The following is a 16,194-nucleotide window of genomic DNA, read 5'->3' as shown; positions in this document are numbered from 1 at the left end:
ATTCCTTTTTTCCTTCCCCCCCCATTTGTTTATTCATTTTCTTTGCTCTGCAGGGAGAGGGGGAGGAATCTCTCCTGTGTCTGACCCATTTTTTTTCTCCTGCCCTCCCCTCCCCTAAGTGGAGAGATTGGAGAAAAAGACAGTACAAGAGAATACATGGATACACACAATGGAGAATACATGAGGAAATCCGCTTCACATTCTTTTCAATGTGTATCCCCTATTGTGTGTTTACTTACTTTCTTACAATCCCTTCCTCTTCAATGAATGTAAATGAAACATTAATTCTCTTCTTGCTAATTATCTATGCTGGGGTGATTAAGAAAGAACTATGTTTAACAGAGCTAAACATACCCAACTTACCAGCAGGTAACAAAATAAAAATCGAGATATTAATGAAATATTAGTGAAATAGCACTAATAGAAAATAACAAATAAAGGGGAACAAAAGTTACCACTCATTAGATGCAGGAAAATATTTTGCAATTTGCATTGAGACAAATACTAAGATGCAAAATAAAATAAAATCTCTCACAAAAACAATAGAAGCTATAGAATATAAGGTATCAATAGATCCAGCAACAAAAGTTGCAACATGCTGATAAATCCAGAACACAAAAAGGAAGAAAACACTGAATACAAATACTGGTAGCACAAACAATATGCCCTGAAATTGGAGAAATACAAAAAAAATGCATTGTGTTCTTCAGAAGATACTAGCAAATAACATTTTCTTCTCAGCTATGCACCAATGTTCACTGCTGTAGGATTACATCAATATACTAAGATTATTATTACTGACAGATTCTAATCTTAATTTCTTTTTCTAGTCAAAATCTCCAATTGCACAGTAAATAAAAAGAAGTCTCATTCCATTTGATAAGAAACACAAGCAGGAAGATGTTACTGTACCCACTGCTTGCTCTTTTAATTTTTAAGAACCCCCTAGAATCTATTTATTCAGTTTGTATACCACACAACTCCCCATCACTATGTTGAAACAAGTGACAGGTTTGTTTAAGCCTGGACTTTGCAGTACTGTTTTCTTATTTTTTAAAAGGTATTTAGAAATATTGTAGATACCCTTTGCAAAATCCAAGGAACTTGCCAGTGGGCACATAATTACTCCCAGGAAGTGGAGACTGAAGATTTAATCCACTATGTAAATACAGCCATTGCAAAATAAAACACTAATATCAATTGATTTTTAAAAAAAAACAATCACAGGCAAAGATCAGAAAGAACCTTTACTAGCTGAACATTAACAGAAAATAATAAGGAAGTAACCATTTTAAAACTTGAGACGCTACTAATGCCCTAGAGTTTATCAAAATTGACAACAAATCATTCAAGATCTGCTATCCCTGTGCTGTTAGAGCAGGATACTTATTTACTTATGGGAGTTTTAAAGGAAGGAATGGTAAGCATCTCACAGGCCAGCATTTCTTAATCCCATTTTTACAGTCCCTCCCCCCAATACCCTATCCAATCTCCCTGGAACCCTAAGCTTCCAATTTCCATTCCTGCCCTTCTTATGACATCACCTCATTCTATAACCTTCCAGAACGTCAGAAAACAAAGCTTGGGTTCCCAACAGGGATATATTGCTCACTTCAGTGTAACACATGATAAAGAGCCTTGGTGGAGCAGTGGGCTAATGCCTCCTTAAGTAACACCAGCTGCCTGCAATTAGTGCAGGTTCGCATCCCACCAGGCTCAAGGTTGACTCAGCCTTCCATCCTTCCGAGGTAGGTAAAATGAGGACCCAGATTGTTGGGGGCAATTAAGCTGACTTTGTAATAATGCCGCTTGGGGGTGTGTGTGAAAGCCCTAATAAGCAGGCATATACATAGAATGAAGGCTACTGCTAAGCTTGTAAGCCGCCCTGAGTCTTCGGAGAAGGGTGGGATATAAATGGAATTAAAATTTAAAAAAAATTAAAAATGAGTCTATGTATTTCAGACATGTCAAACTTGTGATGTCATGTGACATCATGTGACATATCGGAACCTTTTCCCCATTGCTGGCAATGCGGTGGGCGTGGTTTCCTCGTGACGCATCCGACCCGTGGGCCGGCAGTTTGACACCCCTGATGTACTTAACCAAGGGAAGTGGAAGGTGGCCTGAAATTTACCTCTCATTTTTCCTACCTCTCTTCAGCTGCTGAACTTAAGCAGAGCATTTAGATTTAAGAAACTGTAGGAAAAGATTAGAAGATTGAACTGAAGTGATAGCAGAAGTGATAGCAAGAAGTGGCATGGCTCTAGCTTCAATCATCTTCAGTACCAGAGACAAATGTAGGTCAATGTAGAAAAATGAGGAAGATTAATGTTATTCCTTCATTTCAGTTCTGTCCATCTTTTTCCCCCATAGGGCATGATAACATCATTATCATAACAAGTAGGGATGGAAAGAAAGAATCACCAAGACTTGCATAATACAAGGTAAATTCAGTGAAATTGCCAAGCAGAAATTGCTCATACAAATGTACAAGCCAAGCTGTTCAGGGAGAAAAATTGACAGCCCCTCAGGCACACATCTGAATTTTATCTTCATTCATCCTAGAGACCTATTTACAATTCTCCCAAGAAACAGATTCCTTCCTAAACCCAAGAATATTTATTTTCCTTGACAGGACTGTAGCCACTGCTTCACCTTCAGGAAGCAGATGGTTTTCCTGCTCTGGGGAGTGGCATAACTCATCAAATGTGAGATAATTTTGCCAGTTTTTACTTGAAATGAAATCCTGATGGATGATAACCTCATCAACTAAGCAGCCCTCACAGAGGATCAAGTGCCAGGACTTTAGTAGACCACAACTATCTACACATCACTTGGGAGGTTTGATATAAAATAACGATTTTATATAATAATTATAGCTGAACAAAGCTCTGAAGAGGATTTTATTTTGACAACTCTTTATCAGAAGCACCTCCTGGAAACTTCTTTGCAAAACAAAGATCCTCCTGCTTCTAGAGTCAACAGAAGCTGCCACTTTGTTTTGGGTTATGCTGCTTTCATAACCTCTTCTAGCATTTTTTATAGACTATGAATAATACCAGAGGCAGCTTATGTTTATGTGCATTGTAGAAACCTTCTCTAGCTATTGGAAGTGATATAGGAGGTTCCTTGGAGTAATATAGTGTTTTGATGAGGCAAATCCCATTACCTTTATGTCTCAATGGAGTGGACAACATTATCTCCAAAAACTGTGATCACGTCACACAGATGTAATAATACTGTGGCCATGTATGATGCAACATCATAATTGTTCCCTATTGCAAATTTAATAAATATGTTCACCAATCCACATGCAATTATGGACAATTACTACATAAGATCAAAGTACTTTTAATTAAAAGGCTAACATCTTCATCAAATGCCCATACCCAAAATATACTAACTATTAAAAATGATTCAACAGTTTGAAACAATGCTTCCAGTCAAACTGACATGTCAAATCAAGTCAATAATGTAAACTGAATTAATTTAATATCTAAAATCAAATCTTGGATAATTGACACATAAGTAATAAAATTAGAAAATATGGACAGCTAACTACTGTGATTCACATCCGCAAAGCAGACAGTGTTTTATTTTTATAGTAGAACTTACAGGACTAAAGAGCAGATTCTTCTGTCAACAACTGCTGCCTTTAACTATAGTTGCAGTGGCTTCCTTGATCGAAATATCTTTATTTTGATCAAACTAAACAGAGATCTCTCAGTGCCCACCAAATATAATTCTGTTTACTCCGGAGATAACATAAACTGTTCTTTGGTGGTTTCTAAAATTATCTTGCAATGCTTGAGAAAAACCTTATCAGATTATGAAACAGTAGTTAATATTTTAAAACATGCTAAAGAAACATTATACTTTTTGTCGTTAGTGATATTCCATTTGAAAAAAATGAAATTGAGAGGTCAGTTAAGGGCTAATTAAATACTTACCCAGTTTCCAGTTAATGTCCTGGATTGCGTTATCTCTGTTCAGATGCTTGGTGGACACTAAAGGAAAGAAAATGAGAGAAATAGAGGATGTTTAGCAATATTCTTGAAAACAATAGAATTGTGTTTCCTCTAGATTTTGTTACAGTTAACATGCCTGTCTCCTATTCATTAAAGATAAATCACATGCAGTTTGTAGAGTTCATGTGACTCTTAAATATTTTTTATGATCTGTTAACTATTGACTTCCAAAATGTGGTTTCCACAAGTCTTTTTTTTTCCAGGAATTCTGGAGTCACACAAAAGATTCTCCATTAATATACCTTGGAGTTTTGGTGATGCCAATACTCAAAACCACTTCAGCAGGAAATTATAATGTAACACGAAAATAGGATTAACTGAGTTTTATCTTCTCAAAAATGTCTCCTTCCCTTCAAAGAAAAACCACTATCCCACTTCATAACAGTATAATACCTGAATGTTAGCAATCTCCTGTTTATTACAGCTTATTACACTTATTGTTTATAACTTATTGTTATCAGAATTGTAAATGGTACACAAATAAATACCCCTGCATTGTGTAAAGGCACACACTATCAGAATTGCTAAAGGAAATGGGATAAGCATTTGTGAGTCCTGCATAAATAATCACTTTCAACATATGAGTACTTTTCTACCCTGGACAGCAAGCAGTATACCACATTCCAATTTTATATTCGTATGTTTCCTTCTCATTACGTACAGTATATACAATAACCTGCATTACTTCTGCCAAGTATCCCCCAAGGAGATTTTGGAAAGCAGCATTTGACCTCTTGTGGGCATTGCATTTTACAAAGTAGAAGCCACAAATAATAAATGCTGCAAAAATGGCTGTAAAATTAAGCACTGTCACGCGATGACCTGCTTAACAATCATCATGACTTATGACCATAATTGTGGGCTCAATTATGCTTGAATGCTGAGGACTACCTGTAATTTGCATCATTTTCATTGACTATATCTCTCAGTAACATATCTGTTGATTCTCTCTGCTACTATACTACAATATCATGACTGTTTTCATTTTTCCATTCATCCATCAGCATTCATTTTACATGTCAACAGTACATGCTACTAGACATCCAATATACTTAATGTGTATTCTTAGAACAGAACTCTGCTAATTACTATAGATAGTATACACTAGGTATGTGTAATCAAGAATGTCCACATGCACTTTCAGAAAAATGAATGCAAAGGTCACCTTAATAGCTCTGTTTTACAGCATTTATACAGTAGTTTCTATGATACAGAAAGCAGCTGAATATATCACATACTTTTTTAAAAAAAAAATCAACATTCTGTATTACAAGTAGCACACAATTTACAAACCTAATACTTCAGAAGTCTTGCTTTTACAAAGAATAATTGCTTATTTACCCTGCCTTCATTTCGCTAGCCATAGGAAGTTGCAAAAATGTTCTACCGGGCATACTTATCATCTCAGATCTTGGTAAACTGTTTACTAAGCAAAGAATATGTGTAAGCAATGTAAAAAGTGTAAACAGAGTACAGTAACTTGATGCCATCCCTATTGTTACAGATTAGAACTGCCTTACCTCTTTGCCAGTATAGCAAATGGTCAGATATCAGGGCACTTTAAACCAAAATGTCTAGAGCAGTACTTCACAACATTTAAGAGTAACAGAATAACAGAGTTGGAAGGGACCGTAAATGTCTCCCTGCTCAGGCAGAAAATCCTATACCATTTCAGACAAATGGTTGTCCAATCTCTTCTTAAAAGTCTCCAGTGTTGAAGCACCCACAACTTCTGAAGACAAGTCATTCTATGACTAATTGTTCTAACTATCAGGAAATTTTTGACCCAATTACCTCTTTTTTGTGCTCCTGAATAATTTTATTACTCTATTAAAAAGAAAATCAGAACAAACTCAAGACTCATTTTACACAAGTTTCTCTGGAATGGCAATCCCAGACTGATTCACAAGCAAGCAATTGTTCCATTACCCTCAGGATACAATATGCCTAAATTAGCTCTCAGTTTAAGAAACATTGGTCTAAGGATGGCTTTAAAAACATACTTTAAGTACAAAAACACAAAACAAATCTTTCGCCCAGTATCAAATTCTTCAAGTGCAGAATTTCAGAGCATGCTGGACTTAAAACAGTGGTGGAAAGAAGAAACAAAAAGAATAAAGGTTATATCTAACACTAGCAAGGGGGCAGGTACAGTGCAAGTCATTATCTGATTGGCAAGCCCAGCAATTCCTGATCTTCCAGTTCTCATGAGTCTCTACAAGTAAAGCCTGCCAACTGTATTCTAAAAACACAGCAACCTACATTACAAAGACAAGTAAATACATCATTAAAATAGTTCTTTCAGCAATGTAACAAGCCACAGAATACCTAAGTACAATCCATCAACCACAGCACTCCCCTTGTATAATATGTACAGGGAAATCAGAAATAGTAATGACAGTTAAAACAGGTCACATATCAGGAAATATCTTCATATTTGTGCAAGAGTCCTTTCTTGTGTTTTCCTTTGCTTTCTTCTGCTGCTGCTGCTATCACTTTCTTGAGACCTCTGCTCTTGTTGTATTTTGTTGTTATATCATTTTGAGGATACTGCCAAAAATACTGAAAAATCACAGTGAATAAAATAGTTCTAACTTTCTTTCATGATCAGGTTTTACTCAAGCCAATGCTATTCTGCCAGGAGTTCAATAGTCTGTAAGGATTCAAGCTGAAAAAGGCTGCTATAAATCCATAATCTTTGACCTGATTGCAATTAGGTCTGGCAGTTTTAAACTCAGAAAAGGTCTTGCATATTCAAATAGTGTCTCTATTCTGCAAAATCTGGAGGACAATAGGTAACAGTAAAGGGATTTAGAAAATTCTTTGCTGCCATTTAGTGGTTGTCTGATTTATGCAGTCTACATGGTATCACTAAAAAAACCAGTTAAACTTTACCTAAAATTTCACTTCTTGACTGATTTGGTTCAATTCCTAAATCTATGGAAGCTTTGCAGCTGCAGCAGCCTTTTCTTTTCTGAAAACAGCCTACAGCAAAGCTAGAAAACATCCTTCTTCTAATGATCATGAATTACCTGTTTACTCCACGTTTTAACAAGACTTTAGCAAAAAGCCTCTCTACATGAGCTAAAATTTAAAAATATGTCATACTAGTTAATTTTTCACAGAACTACTTTTGTTTACATGTTCAGATTTGCTCCAATTATTATATGTTTCACTCCTTAAAAATAATTCAATAAACTCAACAAAAGATATCATGTATCCATATTGCATCTGGACAAAACTTTTCTGATTAACAAATACCAGATGTCATTGCAAATTTCTTTCTAGCCTAATAATTTGTTCAAATAGTTTGGGACTAATTTTCTCTAGTCATTCCCAAATAAATATAAGATAGCACCTTAAATACAAATACTTTCTACTATTTAAACAAGGCCAACAAAGTTGTAGTTCACAGGCAGAAAAAGTAATCACCACAGTGTGAACTAATATAGCAACAAATCACAGGAAATATATAAGGCACTTCCTTAATGTAGCTATAAAACTGTAAATATTCTAGGATATAATTACAATCAGGACATATTCTTCCTCTTTGCCTTATGCTCCTTCATCAACTGAATTCAGCAAGAGAAAGCTTCAAATTTTTTTCCTTGGAGCAAGAATGTCAATCAGTAGAGCCTTTTTGGCTGCATCATCAATGTTGAAGACAGCACAACCTCCATGACCAAAGATGTTTGCCTGGTCCAGGCACTATTAATATGACATCATTTCTTAAAATGAAAATCTTCAAACATTCCTTGAGTGTCTTGTTTCATAACTGATCTGACTTACACTGATTGTTACCTTAGATTCCTACTGCATGATTATTGCTTTAGTTACATTTTGAGGTTGTCCTTGCTATAACTAATCATCATTGAAAAGATAAATGCCCTCCCTTTGCAAGGAAGACAACTCCCCACCCTGTGTCTGCTTTTCCAAGTTTCATTGCTTTGAAGCAGAAGAATTAAGTAACTCTTAAAGTGGAAAAAACATGGTGAAAGGTTACTCCGACTAATGACAATCACAACAGAACTATCAGTCCAGCAGGTTTTTTTTTCTCTACACCCACAACTAAGCTGCATTTCATTACAACATGAGTCCTTAGTATAATAAAGAAGATAGGTTACTCATTTCCAGGGGGATTTTAGTACCCTGTGATCATAAATTTATGGAAAACAACTCTGGCACTCAAGAATGCTTTATTACAAACCAGAAATAATTAAAGGAATTATCTGGAAAAGCTTTGATTTTTTTTCCTACCATGGTCCAGATTTTGAATGTATGGAAGGCAAATGGAACCCTCATTAATTACACTAAAATTAGCTCAAACTTTTTTTTTTGGGGGGGGGGGTTGTCTCAAAACAAGATTTTCCCAGATGTTGAAATGTCACAAATTTAGCTTTTGTGTTAAAGATACATAATTTTATGTCTTAATGTATAACCTAAACCTAATCACCTAAAATCACACTATCCAAATGGCCAAGGCAGTAAGAGGCCTATACATTTTCTAAGTAAATAATAAAGTCAAATGTTAGAAGTACAAAAGTTGGGCTTGTTTTTATTATTTATTCAAAAATTTGTACTCTTGAAGGAAAAAAAACACCCAACAAATGGCAAGACTCTTATCCAGAAATGGAAGCTAAGGAAGGACAGGCCAAGTAAGAATTTGGATGGAGACACCAGGAAATCCCAGGATTTTAGAACAGGCTGGACCATCACAACATCCAAGAAAAAGGCGAGGGCAAACTACTTCCATACTGGTCCAAAAAAACCTCTACAGCCAGTTTCATTAATTCATGGGATTTATACATAACTATACTGTTCTTTTATATGCCAAGTACCGCTCCTTTTGCCGCGATCTAAAAACATTCTTATTCGAACAAGCCGGCCTGGCCTGATGGGGGATTGGTGGGGTTTTTTACTGTTGTTTTATTGGGGTTTTAATATTGTATTGACTGTTTTTAGTGGGCATGTATTTAATCTTTTTTTAATTTTTGTAATTCTGTATTTTTATTCTTGCCCTGTTCACCGCCCTGAGTCCTTCGGGAGAAGGGCGGTATAGAAATATTATTAAATAAAATAAAATAAAATAAATAAATAAATACTGGAGAGCAACAATGCTGAAGAGTACCTATTGTAAGGTGAGAGGGCTACACCTGAAGTTTGGAGTGGATAGAAAAGTCACCTGATTTTGTGATATCTTTACAGACAACAATTATCCAGCTTCTTAAAGAAAGGAAGCATTAAAGCAAAAATGATAAAAATAAAGAGATATCTAAGTAAAAACCATGAGAAATAACCCATTTAAAATTGTACTAAAATTGCTGCGTGAGCTGATTTTTCTTCCCTTTCAGCCCCTTGAATATTTGTGCCTGAAGTAGCAGGACAAGCCCAGAAAGCAAAGGAAGTTTTTCTTTCAACTGCAGGTGGTTAGGCTGCTAGAAAATACCCTTAAATGTTACCCCATTACCAGCCCCATCCACCAGAGGAGAAGGTATATGACAGCATCATTTTTCAGTGGAATTTTCCCAAGAGTAAACCCTGTAGCTGACACTGAAATACAGCATTAGTTCTCTATGGTCAGGACAACATCATTTATTTATTTTTTGAGTGGGGAGGGGGGGTAGATTGAAGGGAGAGATTGGAAAATGGACCAATTCCTCCTTTCCTCTTTCCTCAGAATCCTTGTTTGTTTTGTTTGTTTGTCACCTTATCTTGTGGAAATATATTCAGGAGCTTCCCAACTCTAACCAGGTTTTCTGCCGATTAGCATAGAAAGGCTTCAGCCACCAGGCAATAAAATATACAGAGGTTCAGAGCCGTTTTTCTTAAATTTGGCAACTTTAAGATGTGTGGGCTTCAACTCCCCAAAGCCGGCTGGGGAATTCTGGAAGTTAAAGTCCAGGTATTTAAACATTGTCAAGGTTGAGGAACACTGGATTACAGAATGATGATTCTTCCCGATATGCCATTGGAACTGGACCTACAAGAACACAAATTGACTGTAAGTTGTATTTCTTTACCACAAACAAACATCTTAGAAAGAAGGAAACAGCCATTCTTGTCATTGGGGATATTTTATATGTATCCAAACTCAGACCTGGATACATTTTTTAAATATGTACTTCTGATATTTTTCTCACACAGCACTTTTTTTTCCCCACAGATAACCCAAACTACGGCAGCCATTCTTTATTATCTAAATCACAAGTTGCTGGATTCACACAGCAAAATCAAATTACTACATAATGGCTTAGCACTCTATGTTATCCCATGTGTAGAATAAACTTCATAAAGAACACACAAGAGTATTTTCCCATAAATATGCAGTTGGAAAAAGAATCATTCATTTGGGATACTGATATTTTTCCTTGCATGTCTGAAGTACAACTTTCAGACCTGTGGATTTCAATTCCCAGAACTCCACAGCCACTTTGGAGACCCCTGCTCTAGTTCAACCACATCTAAGCAAGTGTGTCTGCCAGGAAATCTAAGCAGAACCTGGGTGGTTTTATTTGTACAATTACTTGCATATTTATTCATTAAGTGTGTATAGCAACTCAACACAAGCTCATGAATCAGGACAGGTAACAATATTTTAAAATAAAAAACAACAAAATTATAACAGCATAAAGAGCCAAGAAAAAAAACAGCAACAATTAATACAAAGAAAATACAGGATATGCCACATATCTGGACTCCCAGGCTCAAGCACAAAACCTGGTTTTCAAGGAGTCTGATCTTTGGTGAAATCATAACCTGGAAGATGGGCAACAGTACAGAAAAGGTCCTCCTTCTGTGTCCTGTCAGTTGACTCTCCCTAACAGATGGGACCTAGCACATGCCTCTCCTACTTACTCAAACAAGATGCATACATAGAACTGAGAAGAGAGTTCTGCAAGAACCTGGTCCAAACCATGAAGAGCTTTAAAGGGAATAATCAGTACCATGAAATGAACCTGAAAGCACACTGGCAACCAATGCAGCTTGCAGAGTAGAGGTATCACATGTGCTAAACAGAGGCACCCATAACTACTTGTGCAACTGTATTATTTCCTCTTGCTCTATGTCAAAGTTATGCCATACAGTAATCCTCAACTTACAATCATCTGTTTGGCAACAATTTGAAATTACAACAATGCTGAAAAAAGTGTCTTATAACCAGTGCTTTTTTTGTAAAAGAAAAAGGTGCTGGAACTCACACGTTATACAACCCGCCTTGCCTACCCTACAAGGTTCCATCCCAAAAAAGGTGCCGGAACTCCGTTCTGAGCGTTCTATGTCAAAAAAAGCCCTGCTTATAACTAATCCTCTTGCTTACAACCACTGCAGCATCCCTGCAGTCACATGATACAAATTTAGGCTCTTGGCAACTGGCATGAATTTATTATGATTGCCGCATCCTAAGGTCACCGGATCACCATTTGCAACCTTCGCAGGAGGGTTTCCAACAAGCAAAGTCAATGGGGGAAACCAGATTCACTTAATGTCCACATGACACTTAATAATCACTTAATGACTATGGTGTTTTGCTTAAAAACTATTGCAAAAATTGGGGAAGACTCACTTAACAACCATCACACTTTGCAATGGAAGTTCCAGTCTAAATTGTGTCCTTAAGTCAAGAACTAGTTGTAGTCTCAGAGGTATGTGAAGAAAATGGCTCTGCATATCAGTGTTCTTACCTCATTAGACCGGGTGAACAAGTGTCTCTTTCATCACCGTATACCTACAATTAACACCACTCCTGATTATCTTCCAGGGCTATTATGTTTAGCCGACAGCTCCCTTTGGTAACTGCCAAGATGAGTTGTTTCTGCCACAGAGTGACTAATGACATTAATAATTGTCTTAAATTCACACATCTCATGAAACCATCAATTGTGTTACTCACAGTTTGCTGATAAAGTCCCAGTGGCTGAATTCATATAACACTGTAGGCAAAAACCAAGCAAAAGACATTATAGCTTGGCACAAGATATGAATGCAGCCACTAAGAAATCAGATTCAAATCAAACAGTCAATGACCAGTAAATTAAAGTATCTCAGATATTTTAGAATATCCTGCTTCAGCTCCCCCAATTCACCAGCAATCTTTGTTCCCATGCACCTAGGTCAGGGGTAGGCAAACTCGGCTCTTTTATGACTCATGGACTTCAAGCTGGCTCAGGAATTCTGGGAATTGAAGTCCATGAGTCATAAAAGAGCCGAGGTTGCCTACCCCTGACCTAGAGCTTGTAACAGAGCACAGTGCAGAATCAAAGAAATGTTTAAGACATAGAAAAGAGAAAGGAAGCAAGAAAATCAGAAGATACAACACCAGCAAGAGTAAGAGGTCAAAGTCAAGTCACCTTCTAAGTGTTTGTTCTTCAACACATCCTTTAAGTGTTTGTTCTTCCACTATTAGAAGCACCACAAAAGGAAATTTGCTGAAAATCCTGTCCACTTTCTTTCTCCATAAAGTTAATCTAATTGTAATCCACCAAGTTAGAGAGCCAGTTTGGTGTAGTAGTTAAGGCATCAAGCTAGAAACCAGGAGACTGCGAATTCTAGTCCCTTCTTGGGCACAAAACCAGTTGGGTGACCATGACTCACTCAATCTCTCTGAGCCCTAGGCAAGCAATGGCAAACCACTTCTGAAATCCTGCCAAGGAAACTGTAAAGACTTGTCCAAGCAGTCACCAGGTGTCAACACTGATCTGAAGGTGTGTGCATGCACACACACACACACACACAATACCACCAAGCTGTACACAGCTCTCCAGCTATATATTATAGCAATCCATGGGCTTTGTCTTCCTGGTTTTGTGGTTTGTGTTAGACTTGCAATCTAAGAGGGATCTAAACTAAGCCCTGGAGAAGCTACTCCAGAAATGATTGAAGTCAGACTCTGTAGACTAATATAATGCTTGGTCAATATAAAACAGTTAAGAGATGGAAACTGCAAACATAATTCCTGACTAGATGTGCAGTTCCATCTTTTTCAGGAAAAATAGTGATTTATAAAACGTAAATCAGACAGTGAAAATATTGTTCAGCATATTATTTTCATTTGCAAGCAAGCATGTGGAGTTTTGATGACAGATCTATCAACACTACTAACTATAGCATGAAAGAGAAATGAATGGGGGAATTCTGTCAAATTCAAGCTTGTGCCACTCTATCAGATTTTTTAATAAATCTAGCAGTGAAAACATGCTTTGATATTCTCCTTCTATTATAGAGGCAAACAACTATGTACCTGTAATCAAGACGTTAGAAGAGATTAATCCAAAATGTACAAGGCAACAATTCAGAGTCTTCATTTAGTATTTCTTCACAAATCCTAAGATTTTTAGCACATTTAGGTAGCCTAATCCCAAAATGTTTCCACAGAGGCTCCTTACAGAGCTGGTAAGGCTTTTATTTTTTGTTATTTGTCATAGTGGTTAGGCAGTTTTTTTATTAAAACCTGTCTGCTCAAGAGCTATTCCAGACACATCTAAATGGTTTATCTTCTTGAATTGTGTGGCAAAAATACCACACCAGAATTTATCTGATTTGTCAAAAGAACCAAAACTGAACTCTTCTGCAACTATGTATTTTTAAACAATTCTAAACATAGCTGAGTTCTATGCTACTACAATATAACAGGGTTCCCTGAGATTTTCATCATAATGGGGTTCCAGTAAACCATAATCCAGAATTCTGACTTGCTATAAACAAATAGCACCCATTGCTCATTCACATCAATCTGGCATCTTCTGCCATGGCAACAGTTAAATTCACTCAACCTAGTCACAAAATGTGACAATCAGAATCTCTGATTTATTCCTTTCTTAGCAAGTCAGGATAAAAATTATCATTTGTTCACTAAACAAATGGTTGCAAGTCAAGGACCACCATACATTCTTAACACTCCAGGTTGGGCACTTTAATAATAGCATTCCTAATACAAACCATGATTAGATGGTTCCATTTGTACCACCTAATGCAATCAAGGAGAACAATTCACTGTAACATTTCCTCTTTTAACTGCCCAAAACTAAATCCAACTATCACTATTGCCTTTTTCAACTGTATTCAATAGGGTTTATACCTACTATAGCAGCCATGTACTGATGTATATACTGCAGCATTATTACATCCCAAAATGCCCCCACACAAAGTTTTTTGAAGCATAGAAAATAGAACAGCAAATTAAGTGCAAAAATTCAATACATAGAACACCTGTTCTGATCTCTTGCCAGCAGAAAGGACAGGACTTGCCACTTTAAAATGAGCTTTTAAGGCTTGAGTACACTTCATAAAATAATAGGAGGCAGCACATAGGCTATTAAGTCCAACCCCTTGTTCAGAGCAAGAATCTAAATTTAAATATCTTCTAACAATGTCTATCCAAGGTCCTCCTGATTTACCAAACCCAGGGACGGGGAGAAAAACAAAGAAAGTGTGCATAAATCCAGAATGCCCAGATATCTTCTCAGGTTTTTCATTATTGATAGTGCCTCCTACTAGTAGAAATAATAGCAAATCAATGATACATCTAATTAGAGCACTTTAATTGCTTCCATTGTTCATTCAAATCCATTGCCACCCCCAAGTATAGAATCAGAATTTGCAATACTGCCCTTTCAACAACAGAATTTATCACTCTTCCTCTTTACTACAATCTTTGCAAATTACCAAATTTCAAGCTTGAAATAATGGAGAGGGGGACTGAGGAACCTAGTGCTGTATTTTCCCACCTCTGCTTTCAAAATTCACACCCACCACCAAATCCAGCTGCTTTTCCACAAACAGCAGATGTAACTGGGTTCCCATCTGGCTGTATCTATATGAGCCAATAATGTTTTTCACAGGCATTAATTGCAAGACATAAAGTTTATTATGAGAAATCACCCTGAAATGCATGTATGGGAGGGATCTTCCCCTCTCCCATACCTGAACTTTCATGGAATGGCTGTTCTGACACACACATATGCAAGTCCTTTCAGAATCCTGCAGGAGAAAAGGGGAAAAAATCAAAGCTAAAAATATCCATTGAAAGTTGTTACATTAGAAGCAGACAGATCATAAGGCAGAATGGGTCATGAATTCATTATGAACTCCTAATGAAGCTTAAAAAAAACAACAACCATGAAGCTAAAGGGGAAGGGGAAAAAGAAAGATGAAGGAAAAACATTTCCTTTACACATTAAAAGATCCATCCACAAAAGATCATCCACAGCAGACACGTACGCCCTGCATTTTTCATCTTCTTATATGTGACAGAAACAAACTTACAACAAGCTCTCAGGACCAGAATGTCTATCAGGTATTATACCTCAGCCATTTTTCTCTGGTTTATATTTAATCTAAAGTTAAATAAATGGGAAACTGGATGTTGCAATACAAAGCATTAGACTCTATATTTGTAATGATGCTTTATTTCCCCCCCACCTCATCCACAATATATTTCTTTAAAAATAAGTCAGCACCCCCATACTGTTTAGAAGTGTGTACCTTAAACAAAAATACCTTAAACAAAAGGTATTGTTTATACCTTAAACAAAAATAACTGAAACTAGCAGGGTAGCTACAGGTAGTCCTTGACTTAAGGCTAATCATTTAACATTCATTTGTAGTTACAATGGACTTCAAAAGCTACTTATAACCCATCCATAAAGTTATGACTGCCACACCCTCCATGGTCACATGATTGCATTTCAGACACTTGGCAACCAAATTGTGTTTATGACTGGTTCCATGATCATCGGATCACAATTTGCAACATTTTGCTTTCCAGCAAAAACAAAACACCTATTCAGAAAGGCTTTGCTTAATGACCACGATTCATTTAACACCCATATGACTTGCTTAATGATCACAGTGACCTGCTTTATGACTATCCTAAAAATGACCTAGTTGCATGGTGCCTTAACTTATAGCAACAACTTGTAATTGAAATTCCAAATTCCATTGTGGTCATAAGCCAAGAACTACCTCCACCTCATCAAATTGTCTTTTGAACAATGATTATTTTTTTGTGTGACCATGTCTACTGTGGCAATCATTTCATGAATATGGCTATAATATCCTCCCAAAATTCCAGAAAACCTGGAAATTCCTGCAGTAATTAACAGAGAGGTGGGATTACTGTACATGCTAAGTGCTCATTTGGAACTGGCCAGCAGACTAAAGAATTAGG

General features: G+C 36.7%; 1 protein-coding gene across 7 annotated transcripts in view; it reads right to left on the bottom strand.

Moving 5' to 3' along the window:
- EPB41L1 (erythrocyte membrane protein band 4.1 like 1) overlaps positions 1 to 16,194 on the bottom strand; it is a 194,112-nt gene that overhangs the window by 169,586 nt on the left and 8,332 nt on the right. For all 7 annotated transcript variants that reach the window (XM_081323138.1, XM_081323130.1, XM_081323137.1 and 4 more), the window contains one exon: positions 3,951 to 4,007. The gene's annotated coding sequence lies outside the window, so the exon portion shown is untranslated. The remainder of the gene's footprint in view (positions 1 to 3,950; positions 4,008 to 16,194) is intronic.

Source organism: Vipera berus (assembly GCF_964194415.1).
Source record: "Vipera berus genome assembly, chromosome: 3".
In the NCBI taxonomy this organism is placed as follows: domain Eukaryota; kingdom Metazoa; phylum Chordata; class Lepidosauria; order Squamata; family Viperidae; genus Vipera; species Vipera berus.
This window is presented reverse-complemented; position numbering and strand designations above follow the sequence as displayed.